General features: G+C 42.8%; 1 protein-coding gene across 5 annotated transcripts in view; it reads left to right on the top strand.

Moving 5' to 3' along the window:
- The window catches only part of NAV2 (neuron navigator 2), a 365,925-nt gene that overhangs the window by 260,377 nt on the left and 93,582 nt on the right, over window positions 1–11,966 (top strand). The window lies entirely within an intron of this gene.

Here is an 11,966-nt window from a genome sequence, read left to right as displayed (position 1 = left end):
GCCAAGTTCGCAGCAGCTGAATTAACATTTATCGGAGAACCATTTAGTAATAAACTAGTAATTCCTGTTCTCACATGAAATGCTTTACGTAAAACAATGAATTTAGCATTTGTATGTGATTAGTGGTTAAAGTATAGTTCCAGTTTTACTCTAACGAATAAATTGACATGGGCATGAAGAGACGCTGAGTGACGAGAGTATTGTGCACGGATCCAATTCGTCTCTCTGCACCCGTCTCCAGCGTATAATACAGGCTGTAACTCGTGGACGTTTAATTGAAACGTTACTGTTCGGTCTGTAACTATATAGGTATTCATAAGTAATGTAATGTATGTACACAGTGACTCCACCAGCAGAATAGTGAGTGCAGCTCTGGAGTATAATACAGGATATAACTCAGGATCAGTACAGGATAAGTAATGTATGTACACAGTGACTCCACCAGCAGAATAGTGAGTGCAGCTCTGGAGTACAATACAGGATGTAATTCAGGATCAGTACAGGATAAGTAATGTAATGTATATACACAGTGACTCCACCAGCAGAATAGTGAGTGCAGCTCTGGAGTATAATACAGGATGTAACTCAGGATCAGTACAGGATAAGTAATGTAATGTATGTACACAGTGACTCCACCAGCAGAATAGTGAGTGCTGCTCTGGAGTATAATACAAGATATAACTCAGAATCAGTACAGGATAAGTAATGTATGTACACAGTGACTCCACCAGCAGAATAGTGAGTGCAGCTCTGGAGTATAATACAGGATGTAGCTCAGAATCAGTACAGGATAAGTAATGTAATGTATGTACTCAGTGACTCCACCAGCAGAATAGTGAGTACAGCTCTGGAGTATAATACAGGATATAACTCAGGATCAGTACAGGATAAGTAATGTAATGTATGTACACAGTGACTCCACCAGCAGAATAGTGAGTGCAGCTCTGGAGTATAATACAGGATGTAACTCAGGATCAGTACAGGATAAGTAATGTAATGTATGTACACAGTGACTCCACCAGCAGAATAGTGAGTGCTGCTCTGGAGTATAATACAAGATATAACTCAGAATCAGTACAGGATAAGTAATGTAATGTATGTACACAGTGACTCCGCCAGCAGAATAGTGAGTGCAGCTCTGGAGTATAATACAGGATGTAACTCAGGATCAGTACAGGATGAGTAATGTAATGTATGTACACAGTGACTCCACCAGCAGAATAGTGAGTGCAGCTCTGGAGTATAATACAGGATGTAACTCCGGATCAGTACAGGATAAGTAATGTATGTACACAGTGATTCCACCAGCAGAATAGTGAGTGCAGCTCTGGAGTATAATACAGGATGTAACTCAGGATCAGTACAGGATAAGTAATGTAATGTATGTACACAGTGACTCCACCAGCAGAATAGTGAGTGCTGCTCTGGAGTATAATACAAGATATAACTCAGAATCAGTACAGGATAAGTAATGTAATGTATGTACACAGTGACTCCACCAGCAGAATAGTGAGTGCAGCTCTGGAGTATAATACAGGATGTAACTCAGGATCAGTACAGGATGAGTAATGTAATGTATGTACACAATGACTTCACCAGCAGAATAGTGAGTGCAGCTCTGGAGTATAATACAGGATGTAACTCAGGATCAGTACAGGATGAGTAATGTAATGTATGTACATAGTGACTCCACCAGCAGAATAGTGAGTGCAGCTCTGGAGTATAATACAGTATGTAACTCAGGATCAGTACAGATAGGTAATGTAATGTATGTACACAGTGACTCCACCAGCAGAATAGTGAGTGCAGCTCTGGAGTATAATACAGGATGTAACTCAGGATCAGTACAGGATGAGTAATGTAATGTATGTACACAGTGACTCCACAAGCAGAATAGTGAGTGCAGCTCTGGAGTATAATACAGTATGTAACTCAGGGTCACTGCAGGATAAGTAATGTAATGTATGTACACAGTGATTCCACCAGCAGAATAGTGAGTGCAGCTCTGGAGTATAATACAGGATGTAACTCAGGATCAGTACAGGATGAGTAATGTAATGTATGTACACAGTGACTCCACCAGCAGAATAGTGAGTGCAGCTCTGGAGTATAATACAGGATGTAACTCCGGATCAGTACAGGATAAGTAATGTATGTACACAGTGATTCCACCAGCAGAATAGTGAGTGCAGCTCTGGAGTATAATACAGGATGTAACTCAGGATCAGTACAGGATAAGTAATGTAATGTATGTACACAGTGACTCCACCAGCAGAATAGTGAGTGCTGCTCTGGAGTATAATACAAGATATAACTCAGAATCAGTACAGGATAAGTAATGTAATGTATGTACACAGTGACTCCACCAGCAGAATAGTGAGTGCAGCTCTGGAGTATAATACAGGATGTAACTCAGGATCAGTACAGGATGAGTAATGTAATGTATGTACACAATGACTTCACCAGCAGAATAGTGAGTGCAGCTCTGGAGTATAATACAGGATGTAACTCAGGATCAGTACAGGATGAGTAATGTAATGTATGTACATAGTGACTCCACCAGCAGAATAGTGAGTGCAGCTCTGGAGTATAATACAGGATGTAACTCAGGATCAGTACAGGATAAGTAATGTAATGTATGTACACAGTGACTCCACCAGCAGAATAGTGAGTGCTGCTCTGGAGTATAATACAAGATATAACTCAGAATCAGTACAGGATAAGTAATGTAATGTATGTACACAGTGACTCCACCAGCAGAATAGTGAGTGCAGCTCTGGAGTATAATACAGGATGTAACTCAGGATCAGTACAGGATGAGTAATGTAATGTATGTACACAATGACTTCACCAGCAGAATAGTGAGTGCAGCTCTGGAGTATAATACAGGATGTAACTCAGGATCAGTACAGGATGAGTAATGTAATGTATGTACATAGTGACTCCACCAGCAGAATAGTGAGTGCAGCTCTGGAGTATAATACAGTATGTAACTCAGGATCAGTACAGATAGGTAATGTAATGTATGTACACAGTGACTCCACCAGCAGAATAGTGAGTGCAGCTCTGGAGTATAATACAGGATGTAACTCAGGATCAGTACAGGATGAGTAATGTAATGTATGTACACAGTGACTCCACAAGCAGAATAGTGAGTGCAGCTCTGGAGTATAATACAGTATGTAACTCAGGGTCACTGCAGGATAAGTAATGTAATGTATGTACACAGTGATTCCACCAGCAGAATAGTGAGTGCAGCTCTGGAGTATAATACAGGCTGTAACTCAGGATCAGTACAGGATAAGTAATGTATGTACACAGTGACTCCACCAGCAGAATAGTGAGTGCAGCTCTGGAGTATAATACAGGATGTAACTCAGGATCAGTACAGGATAAGTAATGTAATGTATGTACACAGTGACTCTACTGTTGATCCTTTCTATATATTGGTAAACATAAGCTTTAATATACTTGATCTGAGAAAATTTATTGAGCAGATTGGTCAATGTGAATATAAAATATTTGACCAAATTATAAACAAAAGTTAAATGTGGAGGATATAATAACAATGTAACATAATTCCTGTTTGGAGCCGCTCATTCAGGTATTTGGGTTCCCCCAGTTAGAGCTTTTCCCACCATAACATTTCAGTGGTACGTGGCGTCTAACTGTTACACTTTAACTTCAGACCCTGTAAATATTAACCTGCGTTTTTGGAATGTCAGGTTATTATCTTGAACCCTCTGACCTCGCGGTCTCCTTCTGGGGACACCGTATCACGAGCAGTAAACCTTCTCTGCCATTAATGGCATTTGACAAACTAGGTTCTCAAATTATCTGGATTATTGGATAGTCCCCGTGTACAATATAAAAAACTGCTACAGATTCAATGACCCGAAGTCAAGGTGTTATCAAAGTGTGTTATCCTTAGGACTGCAGGTAACATCTTTTTTTAAGATCTTTGGTTGCTGACAGTGAATGGGAACTTTTTTTCACATTAAAAAGCTGAAACTGGTACAGACCCTACTGCTTAAAGATTATTACATTTGTATCCAATTGTCTGGCCGTTCCCCATTATCTTCCAGATTATCAGAATTTCGGGGCTATCAGATTCTGATGAATTTTGTTAATAACCCATATTAAGTTTAACATTATGAGGTAAAAAGTATACTTATGCAATCAATTTACAGTGGTTCACCGGGTCTGTATTATCCTGCTGATCAGCTAAATGAAGGGCCACTGCACTCTAGGAAGGGCCACCGCACTCCTTTCATTGTTTATTCAGGTGCAGCGCCGTACATTTGGTTGTGGTTGTTCCTGGTACTGCAGCTCAGTCCTAATCAAGTGAATGGCATTGAGCTGCAGTACCGGGTACAACCACAGCCACATGTACAGCGCTGTGCCTAGATAAACAATAAAGGGTGAGATGCGCTCGCTGGATCGCTGCGGCCCTTTCATACAGCTCATTGGCTGTGGTGCCAGGAGTTGGACTACCACCGATCAGATATTGATGGCCGATCCTAAGGACAGGCCAGCAATGTTACCGCACCGAAAAACCATACATACTATAGATGACCCTACAACCGAAAGTTCACCAAGAGATCTTGTGATCCCGACTGTTCGATCCGTGGAATTCCAGACACGTGGACATGTTTCCAATTATTTAAGAATGGACGTCAGAGAAAACATTGTGTTGTTTATGTAACGTCCAGGAAAATATTCACGTTGTGTCCCTGAGGGCGAAAGGAAGAAAAAAATGGAGCAAGAGGAATGTAACTGCGTGTAACGTGTGTGGAGCGGCCACGAGGAGGCGGACGTCATCTGTGTATGAGGCGTCTTATTGTGTCCTTGTCCTATATGTAACATGTAAAACTAACAATTCATGTTCCCTCCCCCGGTGGTCTCCCAAATATGGGGGGGGGGGGGGGGGAAATCACACAGTTGAACTTTATTTAGTAAATACATTTTATTTATTTTTTACTCGGTTTTTTTTGGGTTTTTTTTAAACGAAATTTTATATTTTGGGGGTTAAGGGGAATTACTGAATGTTTGTTTTTTTTATATTTTTTTTATTTTATTTTCTATTAAATAAGATATAGTTGAATAAAGTTTTATTATGGGTTCCCCTTTCCATTACGGTCATTTTGATATAGGGGGTGCAGTGATTTATTGTAATTGGGTGCGGGGCTATTGCTGGGGTTTTGGCACAGTGACGACGTTCTTTATTTTTTTTTTTGACTCTTTATGTTCCCCATAAGGCTGTAAGAGTCTTTTGGGGATATCTTAGTTTTAGATTTATTTTTGGTTACATTGCTGTTGAGTAAATTTAGTATCTCTGCCAATAACACAAAGCAGATCTATGTCTCTTGGGACGAGCGCCCAGCGATCACATGATTTATCACATGATCCCCAGGACTAATATAGCATGCGGCTTTCTCTATAAGTACATGGTGCTCGCTGCGTCTTTCGTGGCCCCTTCTCCCTTCCTGCAGCTGCACATTTCTTTTTCTTGTGCGGTTTTGACACGATTTTCAGAAATTCGGAAAAATTGCAGAAACCAGGATAAAAGTCACTAGGTGTGAACTCCGCCTCATGGTTTATGCACGTGTTTTGGTAACATCGCTGTTTTACAGTGATTGTTACAAACCTACAGAGTTTCACTGACCATAAGCCTAAGGCTTGTATTTGGCGCGTTTTTTTCCGCGTTTTAAGCGCTCGTTTTCTTAAAAAACATGTCGTGTAAAAAAAGAAGTGTTATCTCAATTCTTGGCGCGTAAAACGCCTAAGGGGGTATTTTCATACGGCTTATTTTCAGCCGTTTTTCGGGGGGGAAAATGCCTCGAAAAACGGTTGAAAATACGGAAGCTGAACGCCTCCAAACACTTGCTCATTAATGTCAATGGGAAAAACGGTGTTTCGTTCCGACGGGGTATTTTTTTTTTACGTGGCTGTTTAAAAAATGGAGCATAAAAAACGCCCCGTAAAAAGAAGTGCATGTCCCTTCTTGACCAGCTCCATATTTTACAGTCGTTTTGCGTGTGAACATACCCTAATTCACATAGTCAATGGGAGTCCTAATTACGTGCCCAAAAACGCGCCGAAAATGCGTAAAAAATAGCACTCAAAAATACGTAAAAAACGCCTGTACTTTAAAAAGCGCTTTGCAAAAACGCTATTATATATCGTACATCGTCACATTGTGGTCCGCACGTGGACGGACCAGGCCCTCTTTTCATTGGTTCTTTCCTCTTAGTCTTCTGATGAAAAAAATCCTCTTTATATTGAGCAGTTCTCAATTGGAAAGAAAAAGTGCTGGACTATCGGACTTTCTGAATTATCAGATGCCGGATTAAAGGAATTTCGCTGTATTGATTAAATAGTCCAGTGCAGGAGACTGGCAGTACTTTCCGATACTATCTATGCTGGCGGAGTGTTAGCAGCACTTCTGTAGCATCGGCGGTGATCATGGGGCTGCGGAGTGGTCACCTGTTGGTGGTCTCTGTTGCTAGGCAGCAGCCTGTTGACGTAGTTCTCTCAGGGATTATTCATTAGGGAGTCTGAAGAATGTGGTGATGAAGAAGTTACAATGATTAACTCATCGGAGTTCCCCTTTAATCCTATAGGTCTGTGATCTCCAACCTCTGACTGTTCAGTTGTTTTTTAAACTACAACTCCCAACATGCCCTAATAGCCACAGACTGTCCGGACATGTTGGGAGTTGTAGTGCACAGGTTGGAGACCACGACTACAGCGGGATCTTTGGCGCGGGTGTATCTGGCGTGTTACTTTATAATGGCATTGTATCCCAGACCTGGGACTTGTCGTCTCAGCCGTGCGCGGACTTCTAATGTCATATCTTATATATACAGTTTCTTGTTTGAAGCGGCGGGTGGCAGTGAATTCTTCTCCCATACAAGGCCGGACTCCCAATGTTTGTTTATAGCACCGCTCGTCTCGGGCAGGACCCATAAAGCTGCACTTTTCACATATTTCTTCCCATTGTTTAATTTCCAGGATGAAGATAAAGCAGTATCTTGTTCTGCCATTATTCTTTCTGGCCTTCTAAGAACAAAGGCCGAGACGCGCTCCGTATCCTCCTGCGTCGTAAGATCTGGCAGGTGGACGCTTTGAACTAGGCCTGTAAGATTGGCGCTCTGGGGGCGTCCACGTCTCTCCTTGTGACCCTCATCCTAAAAGCAGCTCAGTCCTTTGATGTTCAGTTGTATCAACACTTGATCCGATTTGTTTGCCTTTTGTTTTCGTTTTGGATATTACTGACACATAGTTGCTACATTTCAATTCCAAGCAAACTTTCTCTTGCATTTAAAAGGAAACCGGCCAAAAAATTCTACCTTGAGGAGCCCGCTAGTCGTACAGTGTGCAATATAATCTTTATAGTGGCTCCAGACAGAACTTCATGTTAGACTTTGACGAACCAATGATTCCCGTTAACACATCATAAACACATCCACACGAGCGCATTGAAGTGTATGTGGATTAAAGGCGTTTTCCAGGTTATAACATCACAGCTTTGATGTGGTTCGATCCCTTTACTTGTGTGGGGCTGAGCTGCAGTACCACACACAGCCATATTGACAAGAGCAGCACTGTCTCACACTAAGGGCTCATTCAGACGAGCATGGATCTCGACGGCCGTCACACGGACTCATGTATTTTAATGGGGCCGTTCACACGACCGTTGTTTGAACGGAGCATGTGAAGGGTCCGTGAAAAAATAGGACATGTCCGATTTTCCTGTGTGTCACGCATCCTTCCATAGACTCTGGTCTATGGGGGATCGTTGACAACACATCCCGCATGGGTGCAACTTGGACGTGAAAAACTGCAGTTTTTCACGCCCGAGTTTAGCTACGCACGTATGAATGTAGTCTAGTAGTCTAGATTAAAGGGGTTGTCTGGGCATGGGGCGGTTTTTCATACTGATGACCTATCCACAGGATAGGTCATGAGTGTATGATCGGTGGGGGTCCGACACCCAGACCCTGCACCGATCTACTGTTTTGGCTGCCTCTGGGCATTGGATGTTATTCAGTGGTTTGTGACAAAAGCAGATGGCTCCAGTCTTGGAATAGTGGTGCAGAACTGCTTCGCTGCTCCTATTTAAAGGGGCTCTGTCACTAGTTTAGTAATGCACAATCTCCTAGCAAATCTAATAGGCGCTGTCTCACCGATAATACTAGTGAAAATTGTGTCCCAAAACGTTAATTATTGTAATAGTTGTGAGCTTTTTTTGTCAATATGCAAATTAGGCCATACTAGCCAAGTGGGAGATAACGCTTCACACAGTGTGAGAGACTGAGGCTGGAGGGAAGGGGGATCACTTCAAATAGCCATATCTCCGGCTGTGGACCACCTAGCACAGCGGTTCTGGTGGCATATGGAAGATAATATTCTAATCTTTCATATGACACCAGGATTACAGTTCTATATGTGAAACAACCGGAGGTATCACCAGTTGAATACACAGTCTGGAATGGAAGCTGTATACAGGAGAAGATGTAAGCTGATTGGACAGCGTCATACAGAAAACATTACCCCGCCCGGAGTGAAAAGAAAGAGTCACCGCTCATTTGGCTATTCGAGCCACATTGTCATATTTAGAAAATGCTCATAACTTTGCAAATAATAAACATTTTTGAAAATAAATCACACTAGTTATCAGCATCAGAGCGCCTATTAGATTAGTTAGGAGATCGGGAAAAAATAAACTGGTGACAGATCCTCTTGAAGTGAATAGGAGCAGAGTTACAGTTCTGCATCACGGCCGTTATACAGTGTAAGGTGCCAACTGCTTCCAACATGACCACTTCATAACATCCGGTGCCCGGGGGCAGCCGGAGCGGCTGATCGATGAGCGTTCCAGGTGTCGGAACCCCACCAATCATATACTGACGACCTATCCTGGGTATATCTGTGGGAATAGGTGCATGGAAGTCACATGTCTGTGTAACTGCTGCGCTCTTATCATGTTATAATGTTTAAGCCCATGGCTGGATATCCTCCTGATCAGTCATGGGCGTTCATTTATGGCACCGCTGCTGAAAATGTGACACCGCATCAACATCTTCAACTTTTCAAAGCAGAAAAAATGCACGATTTTGCCTGGAGCTGAATTCCCTCCGCGCTCCTCGTCTGCGGTCACAATATTAGTTACGATTTACTCCAGTGACTCCTTAGTGTTAAGGTTCGGCACTAGGTAGAGGTCACCGTGTTCAGAGAGACTTGTGACGGAGATTTAGTTCACGGCCCCGGCTGTTATATAAACTTAGATCAGTGACTGTTTTTATGCACAGTCTCGGTTATGTCATAGGCAGTTGTAGGTGGATATACAGTTGGAAGTAGAATTGTAATGTTCTGGCGGGTGATCTTATTCAGGAGTAGTGAATGTTGGTCTCCGGGTGAGGGGCAGAGTGCTGGGATAAGTTTCTCTGTCGGGGCAGTGACTTCTGTAGGGTTTAGTGGGCAGATCTTCGTTTCGGAATTCGGAATGGGGGGGGGTTCCACAAGGGGGGGGGGTTATCCATATAGTAGGTAGTCATAACTAGGTGAGAGGTCCCTGGAGAGAGGGGGGAGAGTGCGAGGTAGAGGATCTCTGCAGAGTTTGGGGGCATATCTTTTGATGGGGTCTCTGTAGAGTGTGGTAAATGGAAATACCGTGATGGGGTATCTTTAGAGTAGGGGTCTACACAAAGCATAAAAAGCAAAGTATATTACATAGTATGGTTTATAAAAACACATCCATCAAGTTCAACCAGTAGAGCGTTGTGGGATGGAGATCTCTGTAGAGAAAGGACAAGGGGGCAGATTATGAGGGTGATGGTCTCTTTAGAGTGCAGTCTACAAAGAGGATAGAGCAGAGTATCAGTCTATAGGACTGTGTGCGGAGTGGTGGGTGTCTCTCTGTAGAGTTAGGTTCAGTGGTGAGGGTCTCTTTGGAGTGGTTAGAGCAGAGTATCAGTCTATAGGACTGTGTGCGGAGTGGTGGGTGTCTCTCTGTAGAGTTAGGTTCAGTGGTGAGGGTCTCTTTAGAGTGGTTAAAGCAGAGTATCAGTCTATAGGGCTGTGTGTGGAGTGGTTGGGGTCTCTGTAGAGTTAGGTTCAGTGGTGGGGGTCTCTGTAGAGTTAGGTTCAGTGGTGGGTGTCTCTGTAGAGTTAGGTTCAGTGGTGGGGGTCTCTTTAGAGTGGTTAGAGCAGAGTATCAGTCTATAGGGCTGTGTGCTGGGGTGGTGATCTGTAGAGTTGGGTTCAGTGGTGGGGGTCTCTTTAGAGTGGTTAGAGCAGAGTATCAGTCTATAGGGCTGTGTGTGCTGGGGTGGTGATCTGTAGAGTTGGGTTCAGTGGTGGGGGTCTTTTTAGATTGTATAGAGCAGAGTATCAGTCTATAGGGCTGTGTGCGGAGGGGTGGGGATCTTGCAGCTTCAGTCAGCAGTAAGTGCAGAGGGTGGAGAGATTGATGTTTCACCTCTGAATGTTCCACTTTCCCTGGGAGAAGATGTAGCAGAGGCAGTGCAGCGCAGGCAGTGAGGACACAGCGCACACTAGAGTTTTCACAGGTAACTCTTGCCGGTACTTGCACACGTTTATTTTCTGCTATATCTGTAGTTGTTTTTTTTTGTGTCAGAATTTTTTTTTTACAGAAACCGAATCTGCTGCAAGTCATTCACCTGTTATACCGTGCGTACAGATGGCTGCCTCATTAACTCCTTACGGGCTGGATGGTAGAGGGAGGGATTATATTTTCATAGATCTGTGTTGATATGCTGATGTGCAGAATAACAGAACATACATCGTAAGGATTGTGTGATACAGAGGGGACGTCTCAGAGGCACAGGCTTGTGTAAAATCCAATATCCTGCTGAATTGATATTCCACCTGTTCCTTATACATACAAATACAGGACAATGTTGTTTTTTTTGACGACTTCCATTTGCAGCGCCATATGATAGAATAGTTACCTCTATTCACAAATATCCAGTTTCATTATATTATTTCTGCTGCATTTTTGGGGATTTGCATTGTAACAACTTCAAATTGTTTAGAATACTAAACATCGGAAGGATCTGCATAATATTACATGAGGAGGCAGATAGGGGGCGCTATGCTTAATTGCACCCAGTCATTGTGATCAGTAGTTCCTGTGGTAACTAGTTTACTAGAGCAACCATTCACATTACAGATTTCGTTTTTCTCATTGGTCACTAGGGGGCGACTTCTTTACTATTTGCCTGCCTTGGTTTACAAACACCAGTCACAATGTGTTAGGCATAATTAAAGGAATCCATACACCTGTACACAGAGGGGCAACCATTTGGCCAAGAAACTAGTATAGATTATGTGTTACAACCCTGTTTATGTCTTTAGGAGCACCATCGACATTTATCTCCAGACATCTCTAAGCTAAAAGCCAAAAGGGCACGTCCAGGAGAGCATTCGAGACATTCTCCAGAGCTGTATTCACTATTCTGCTGGTGGAGTCACTGTGTACATACATAACTTATCCTGTACTGATCCTGAGTTATATCCTGTATTATACTCCAGAGCTGTACTCACTGTTCTGCTGGTGGAGTCACTGTGTACATACATTACATTACTTATCCTGCAGTGACCCTGAGTTACATCCTGTATTATACTCCAGAGCTGCACTCACTATTCTGCTGGTGGAGTCACTGTGTACATACATTACATTACTTATCCTGTACTGATCCTGAGTTATATCCTGTATTATACTCCAGAGCTGCACTCACTATTCTGCTGGTGGAGTCACTGTGTACATACATTACATTACTTATCCTGTACTGATCCTGAGTTATATCCTGTATTATACTCCAGAGCTGTACTCACTGTTCTGCTGGTGGAGTCACTGTGTACATACATTACATTACTTATCCTGCAGTGACCCTGAGTTACATCCTGTATTATACTCCAGAGCTGCACTCACTATTCTG

Source organism: Rhinoderma darwinii, chromosome 9, assembly GCF_050947455.1.
Source record: "Rhinoderma darwinii isolate aRhiDar2 chromosome 9, aRhiDar2.hap1, whole genome shotgun sequence".
NCBI classification, from domain to species: Eukaryota; Metazoa; Chordata; class Amphibia; order Anura; family Rhinodermatidae; genus Rhinoderma; species Rhinoderma darwinii.
The sequence above is the reverse complement of the archived record's forward strand: the minus strand, read 5'-3'. Positions and strand labels throughout refer to the sequence as shown.